This window comes from Hirundo rustica, chromosome 3 (genome assembly GCF_015227805.2).
Source record: "Hirundo rustica isolate bHirRus1 chromosome 3, bHirRus1.pri.v3, whole genome shotgun sequence".
In the NCBI taxonomy this organism is placed as follows: Eukaryota; Metazoa; Chordata; class Aves; order Passeriformes; family Hirundinidae; genus Hirundo; species Hirundo rustica.
The window spans coordinates 6,058,197-6,066,450 of NC_053452.1; the positions used below are offsets into that span (position 1 = coordinate 6,058,197).

The 8,254-nt window shown below is 44.2% G+C and overlaps 1 long non-coding RNA gene across 2 annotated transcripts; it reads right to left on the minus strand.

The window, feature by feature from the left end:
- Positions 1–2,936: 2,936 nt before the first annotated feature.
- LOC120750633 (uncharacterized) lies at positions 2,937–7,383 on the minus strand. Of its 2 annotated transcripts, none has more exons than XR_005700078.2 (3): positions 7,295–7,383; positions 5,404–5,521; positions 2,937–3,182 (listed from the first exon to the last, which is right to left on the minus strand). It is a non-coding gene; the product is annotated as an uncharacterized LOC120750633 (long non-coding RNA). The 2 variants fall into 2 exon arrangements; XR_005700079.2 differs by having other exon boundaries at positions 2,937–3,206.
- Between the last annotated feature and the right edge of the window lie 871 nt (positions 7,384–8,254).

Sequence of the window (8,254 nt, forward strand, 5' to 3'; positions counted from 1 at the left end):
GAGCTGGATGTTGCCCCTAATTGCTTTTTATAACGAGGTTATAAAAGTCACGCTGTTATGTCCAGCTATGTCAGGGCCCTGACAATGGTACGTGACCAAAAGTGACATTAATACCACGCTGTATTGTACCAAAAATTGGATATTAATTAGAAATTAATTAATGAGAAAATTTCAGTCCTCTTTTGGTGGGATCTTATTGTGATCTGTTAAGAAACAATAAAATAAAACTCAAAGATCTGGATATCTAGATAACCTAAATGATGTGTTAAGACACGAAATAGTCTGATTGAGCAATACTATTAACTGCCAGGTGACAAAATTTCTCTAATAACATATTACAGTTTGTTTTCTTCAGCCCAACACTGAAGTAAACTGAGGGAGTGAGTACGTGCCAGTGCAGATTCCTTGTGATGACCGATTATGGCCCTTGGCAAGGAGCTGAGTGTGAGAAGATCACTGGATGACCAGATGCTTTTCCCCTGACAACAAGGAACTTCTGCACAGTTTGACATTTGAGCTAAATGCATAAGAGGGACAAACCTGAGACTACCCAAATCCATCCCAGAAATCCCTGTTCCTGGACTCAGCAACGAATGAACTAGGGGAAAAATCAAGTTAGCCCAGCCTAAAACAAGCCTCATGGCACCAGCATCTTTGCTATTTCCACCTAAAGCCCATGCTTCTTGGGAACCTGACTCCTGTGGAAGTCTTCTCTGGGCACAATCTGCTGTGCTGCTGGGCAAAAGATGAATGCAATTGAAATTAAGTCTCAGATTATTCACCCAGGCCAAGCAGGAGAGAAGAGGTCCTAACGCTCCTATCACCAGTGGGTGCATTCTGCCCCTTCTTGCACTCCTGCACCCTCAGCAGACATCAGAGGCAGAATTCATCCACACAGGATTTGAAGTCTGGGATGGCATTATGGAGGGACAGGTGCCACTAGATCATGGATGTTTTTCTACAGTAATTGCCAATTAATAAGCAAGGGAAACTGTTCTTTCCACGTGCTTATTTCCCAATAGCTCCTGGTTCAGATGGGGATCCCTCTGTGCAGTGGGTAGAAGTTCCATGCTAAACCACCCCTGCAAACTAAACCCACGTGGCACAGGCTGGCCTAAAACCAATAGCAATCAATTATCAGCTAATAAATCAGTTAATCAATCTGATATGTGTTCGGCCTAGAAAATGCTCACTTGTCCTACATATTCAACATGTTTACATTAATATTTTAGAAAGCTTAGCAGCTTCCAAGTTCCTTTAAGTTTGCACATAGCAGAGATCTCAAGGAAAATCTGACGGGGAAGCACAGTGTACGCTGAATTATTATAACAGACACCTGAATGAAAACAGGCTTAAGGCAAGGCAGCTCCACTTGCTTTACACACAACTTGCTGCTTTCTCGTTATATCCTTTATCTATTGCTGAGTCAAGAATACAATCCAATTTTGTCAAAATTTTTAAGCAAAATATAAAGGCCAGGGAAGAGTTCTTTTCCAAATGACTTTCTATTTAGAAATGACCTTGTCTGAGACCAGGTAATAAAACATTTCAGCCCTTTCCGGCAGCCAGGCGTCAACAGAATCGAAACCATCATCAGCACATCTCTAACTAAAAAGCACCACTGAACAAAGCTGGCCTTGCTCAGGAGCTCACACAATGTTCCATCAAGCTTTTCAGCTTACAGACACAAGAAAAAGCTCAGGTTATCCTGTCCCTTTGCAACTCTCCCAGTCCTTTACAACTCCACTAGGAATCCAGGTAGGACTTTAACGGTTTCTCTGGAGCACATATCCAAAGCAGGCATTCAGTCCCAATCTGATCATGAGAGCAAGGCAAAGGGGGGAGCATTCGCACAGCCCCCTGCAAGCTCCTGTTCTAAATGCACGGCAGAAGCTTGTCAAACATTTTCTCAGACGGCAAAGAGAAAACCCCGGGGGATCAGGGAGTTATTTGCTGTTCTGTGCCTGGAACACCCTAGAATTCCCTGTAACGGAAGAGGAGACCGCAGGGAGCTGCAGATGCTCCCGGCAGCATCTCTCTGAGCAGCGCAGGCAGTCCCTTCTGGCAGCTGCATCGCAGAGGCCTCGGTGGCTCTAAAGCACGGAGATCCCTGCGGAGCTGCACTGCTGCTCGCGGAAGAAGAGAGACAACGTTCGCATTTGCACAAGTTGTAAAATCTCGAGGCGCTTGACTACACCAGCAGCTCGGCGCCGTTTCTCGGGTCACTACTCATTTCTTCACGTAACGTGAAAGATAATAACTGCTTGTACTCAGGTACAATAGAGGTGATCCGCCAGGGTGCTGCTGCTGTCAGCCCTCTGTCACCCTGGATCCCACACGATGGGCTCTGTTTCGAGAGGCTCTACAAGCCTAAAAGCACCTCACTGGCAATATAAAGAGCTCCCAAAAACCTAAAACAGTGAGAAAGATTTCAGCGTGTGCGTTATGTAAAGAGCCACAGGAGAATGACATGAGGGGGTTGCAGAAAGTTCAACAGACCAGCACAGAGGATTTCGAGCTGGTTGCTGATGCTTATTTGCAATTCAAGAGGACTGTGATTGATCAGACCATTGTTTCTTCACCTCTAACTGCAGTCCTTTCCACCCTCAGGGAAATACCAAAGAACAAGGAGTGAATAATGCACTTAAGGTACAAACCTGTGGCATTCGGCGGATATTCTAACTAGTGCTGGCATTTCATTACTGAGATCAAATAAAGAATTACACAGCCTCATTCAGCCTGATTTCCCTCATACTATTCCAATCAGTAGCAATTGCAGCCTAAGTCTCAGGATGAAGATTATATTTGCAAATTAGATTTCGGGGTGTGGAGGAGATAAATCTGTTAGTCCCTGGTTTGATCAGAAGTTTGAAAGCCAGCCTTATAACAAAAGGGTGAAATCTTGGCTGCAAAGTCAACAGGAGCCCCAGCCAAAATTTCTCACAGCCCTTTTAATCGCATAAATGTGTCAAGCTAGTACATCTGGGTCTCTGAAACAGTGGCAGCAGTATTTCAAACATTCTCAAAGCCAGATACTTGGATGGGCTTGAATTGGTGACAATAATTGCGAAGATCAGCTTCTCAGGCCAAATAGAAACACGTCAGGACCACGCAGGCAGACTCAGTTGTCTCACAGGAAACACTCGAGTGAAGCAGGATGCCAGGGCTTCAAAGAGGAAAAGCTGGAGGGCATGGCAGAACACGTGCTGAGTGGCAGAAAATTAACAATTTTGATACTGCAGCTACTCCAAAACACATATTACCGAACACACCGAGGCAAAGAATAGAACAGTAGAACTCAGTGAAAAGTTAGAAAACACTTGGTGCGTTTCGGGCATCAAATAATCAATATTTGTTCCCCAAATTGTAACTGATGAACCAAAACTTCCTTTAGGGCACAGAAGGCACCACAAGAGATGCACCAAGCAGCATTCAGCAAAGCAACACATGCCAGAGCTTTGCCATCAGCAGGATTCTCCACACGGCATTAAAGGCAGGTCACAAAACAGCAGGACACCAGCTGCTTGCATCTACTTTTTTTTTTTTTTTGGTAACATTTCTAAAACAAACTTTTCTTGAGACAAATCTGACCAAGTTGTATACAATCCTTTCTCTCACTCCGACCATTTAAATCAATTTGTTATCAAGCCAGATTGCATGCCAGTGCTTCCAACAATTAACTTGCAAGAAATCCTGTGATGAACCTTAGTCTCTTTTCACACTGACTTTATTATGCTCACAAAACTTTACACTTGCTCATGTACAATGTGAAAATAAAACACTGGCAGGCTAGCAGAGAAATCAGTGACCTAAATGTTGCAGAAAATGAAATGATGTATGCCTCGGCTGTCCTGCAGGGCTTGCAGAAGCAGGAAGAAGTATCACCAAATAACTTGAATTCAATAATTCCCCAGAAGCACCAGTTCCCACAACCTTAGGAAACCGTGATACAGTCAGTAGGAGAAAATACATCTCTCTGGCAGCTAACTACAAAAAGAGAAAGTGAGATGCTCAGGAAAAAGAAAACTAAAAAGAGAATTATATGCTGGAAGATATATGGGAAGAGAAGGAACAGAAGATTTCTTCTCTGTCAAGCACAGGGTAACAGATCCATCCTGCGTTAACACTTCCTTTCCAGTTTGATCACAACCACTTTTATTTTTTTATTTCTTTTAAACCCTGGCTTTGTACCCCTGGCAGGTAATGGGAATGAAAGGATGCATTACTGAACATCTCTCCATCAGCCGTTTGGTCTGACCAGCTAAGCTGCTTTTAATGTTATGCAAAAGAAGCTGAACAGGCCCTCAAGCAGAGGATACTCCTGGCCTTTACTGGAGCCTGATCAAATCACCGTTTTCCTATCAGAGGGTGCAGTCTTGCAGCTCTGCTGCTGAAATTGTGCTTTGATCACGCCTCGTGGAAGACTGGCAAGAGCAACCATTTAATGTCACATTCCTGCTTTTATTCTACAGCCCTTATTACTTTATATGCATAAAAAATGCATGGCTACTTATAAATCTTTGATTATATTCCAGACTAGACCTGTTACATTTTTCACCTCCCCTCCAGGATAAAGCCTGGAAAATGCACACATTCCATACAGGGCACGGGATACTCTGCAAATTTGAGCACAGGAATTCATTCAGTGGAGAGCAGCAGCTGCTCCCAGGAGCGGTACCCAAAACCAGGAATGTGGAATTTGTCCTTTTTAGCAGATAATTACGTTGAAATTGTGAGAGGCAGCCTCAGTGTTACAGTGCTGGGAGGCTCCTCCTGTGATTGTCCCTCCTTTCAGGCAGAGCATGATCCCAAAAACTCTTATCAGGTGAGCTGGTAATAATTATTTTTTTACAGCTCCATGCAAGAAGACTACTCTGGGAAAGGGACATACTTGACAGGACAGCCTAGATCCCTGGAAAAGTGAAACAGCGGCCTACAAACCTACCTAGTAGATGGAAGGGCTCACTCATAAAAGATTCCTAGCGGCTACTGAGTACATTCATTGATCCAAACCCCTACCAACAGCTACTCGTGACAAAGACACCAATGCTTTGCCCTGTTTGCAGGTATTCTCCACATCACTCACTCTTCCAGCTCTGCTTCTCCTATCTCCTGCTGCTTCAATTCCCAGAGGGCCAGGCAGCCCAAATTAAACTTGCTGCAGTGACAAGAACATCCCTGGAGAAACCACTTCTGCCTGGGAAATGGCCCATGAAGCTCTGTAGGCATTCTAAAATGCTCCGAAAAGCCGAAAGAACAAGGCACTTACCAAGGGGAACTCTAGGGAGATGAAGAAGAATAAAGAGGGTCAGGCAAAACAAAGATTTGGAATGTACACATCACAGTGCCTGGAAGAGATCCCACTGTAATTCTTGCCATGCCACCCATTGCCTTGAGACTTACCATAGTCAAGCAGTTGTGCAGACTTCCAGCTTAAAGCTGATTTTTAAAGAACAGGTATTTCTCTGCTCATTCTTTTTCTTTTTCCTCCCACAGAGGTATTTTGACTGGATTTAGGAGTCTGAAATCACAAGACAAAAAGGCACCGTGAGTGAAGGAAGAGGTGGGGAAGGCTCCTTTAATCACACAGGTGGTGGTGAAGGGAGATTCGCACCTGGGCCAATTACCCATTAATCTGCAGCAGCTCCCGGTAGAAATGCCCCACTCTGCTCTTAAACCTCTTACAGTGCCAGCCCAGCTTGGTGCCACGTCTCCTCGCTGACCACTTTATCCCCCCCACCCCAACATGCACATACTGCTGCATTTTACATTTTGAAACAAACTCCTAGTGCTCAGGTATTGTGCAGATTACAGCCAGCAGGCTCTCCTGTTTTCCAGCCTCCTTTTATTTCCCAGCCTGTTCTACGTACCAGGAGATCAGGAAGAAAATGTGTTATTTCCATGAAGGCTGACACAGCCTTTTTCTCCATTTATACCTACTGATTTCTTTCCCCTGCTGATGCATTATATGAACTCCTCTCGGAGTTACATTTTTTTGACAGCAGTGTATTAAAACCCTTTTGAAAATGCATGTGCTGTTTAGCATACTATGGAGCGAGGATAGGCCAGGTGTGGATCACTTTACATCGCAGGGAAATGAGACCTCTTTTCTCCATAATTATCAAATCTGCTTCTGCAGAGAGCTTTTCTCTACTGCTAGAGCTACAGCCCTCAGTTACCTTATACCTCTTAGTAAATATTCAAAGGTCACTACACCAGGATTTCCTCTGGAAGGCTGAGTTCCCTAGAAACACGGGGCTAGGGTAAGGAAAAGAGTCCTGTGTGAAGCTTGGCTCGCTAACAGAAGATGAGAATTTCTCAACAGTTAGAGCTTAGTACTGAGAAAAGGAAAAGCTTTGCTTCTAGTCTCAACATTACCTGAGGAGTATCAGTTATCAAAGAGGGAGAATACACAATTTTACCAGGAGTGATAATATGTTTAAAGGGCTTTTTTTGGACTTGGTGGAACATAGCAGATGTAAAAACCATTAGAAAGGTGAAGGATGGTGAAGGATGCTAAGCAATGGTACCACGCAGGCAGAGTGCCTGTGTCAAATTCACCTCACATGACATTTCTTTTTCATGAAGGCATTAAAGCTTTCACCTAAAAACCTCTTTTACATGCTTTCCTTTCATTTTCTCCCCAGTTAGCTTTTTCAGAAGAGTTGAACTGGAGGATAATCTGTTTAACTTTAGTGTTGCCTACATGAGGGTACTTGAGATAAATCAGTCCTAACTAATGAATAGTTTAAATTCAGGGCAGAGGATTCAAACTGCATGAGTCCCTCTTACCTGTTCTAGGCAGCCTGGCCGGATTTAAGCAGAGTTTATTTCCACAGTGGACAACACACAAGAGGATGTAGCAACAGGACAAGAGGCAAGGGATTAAAACTGACAGAGAGTAGGTTTAGATTAGATATTAGAAAAAATTATTCACTCTGAGGGTGGTGAGGCACTGGCACAGGTCGCCCAGAGAAATTGTGGCTGCCCCACCCCTGGATTAGGTTTGATGGAGCTCTGAACAGCCTGGTCTAGCGGAAGACTGTTGCAGCAGCCCTCTTACCAGAGGGTAGAAATGAGCCCAGACACAGACTTCTGGTTTATCACAGCACAAAAAGAATCCTGGTCTATTCCTCTGTACAGCTCAGCCATCCTGACCCCAACATTCACTGACCCTGGCTGCAGCAAGCTCCTGCTGGAGGTTTCCCTTGCAGCCTCTGACTGCTGGTTATTTCCTGCTGAACTCTGACTGCAGGGATCAGTTTGCAGACTCTGACTGCACACCCAGACTGACCTCAGAGCAGGGATTCTCTCTCTTCAGGATCCTTCTTCATGATCCTTTCGTTGGCTCTTCCTCGAAGTTCCTCCTCCATCAATCTCCCCTCACCAGCTGACCCACTCCCTTTATCACTCACCTTTATTGGCTACAGCTGTAACTCGTCAGGGGTGAGGCTGTATTGGGTAATTAACACAGCTGTTAATGATCAGGGCCAGGTCACCTGTATTCCCTTCTGCTACAGAAGACATCTCTGCCCATGGCAGGGGACTGGAATTAGATGATCTTTAAGGTCCCTTCCAACCCAAACATTCTAAGATCCTGTCTATGCTGTGTGTGCAGGATGCATCCAATTTGTCTGGGTGCATTAGCTGTCAAATCCTCACAAAACCTGCAACCCCATCTTTGCTCAGGACAACCTACCCACGACCATGGTGCCAGATGATTTTTGTCTTTTTTCCTTTTAAATATTCTCTGTATTCTTTACGCATATATTTGGAGCTCTGTGGCATATTATTGCATTCATAGCTAGCTTCCCCCGTTCTTTTCCCTGCCCTGATAGATAAAGGGAATTTCCCTTCCGTGATAGGAAAGAGAAAGCACGTTCCAAAGCCCCTATCCAATCTTGGTTCTTTCTGGGAACCAAGGCCAAAAAACAGCTCTTAGGGACACATTTTCATCAGGGAGTTCAGTTTCCATCTGAAGGGGGAAGATTTAGAGAGGGGGAAAATAACTCAATTCTTATGTCTCTAATTGGTGATTCTTGTCAAATATGCTAATTTGCTGAACTTATAAAAGCTGTATAAGATCCCTAGCCCCCTGTGGAAGGAACACTGACCACTAGGATATTTTTACAGCTACATGGAAAAATTTAGTGTTGCAACAGGAAATAATAAAAATGCCAACAACTGTTCACGTGCAACCTCCTCAAAGGAACCTTTGTGCTTTTAAGAAAATCAACAATTCGAAAATGAAATG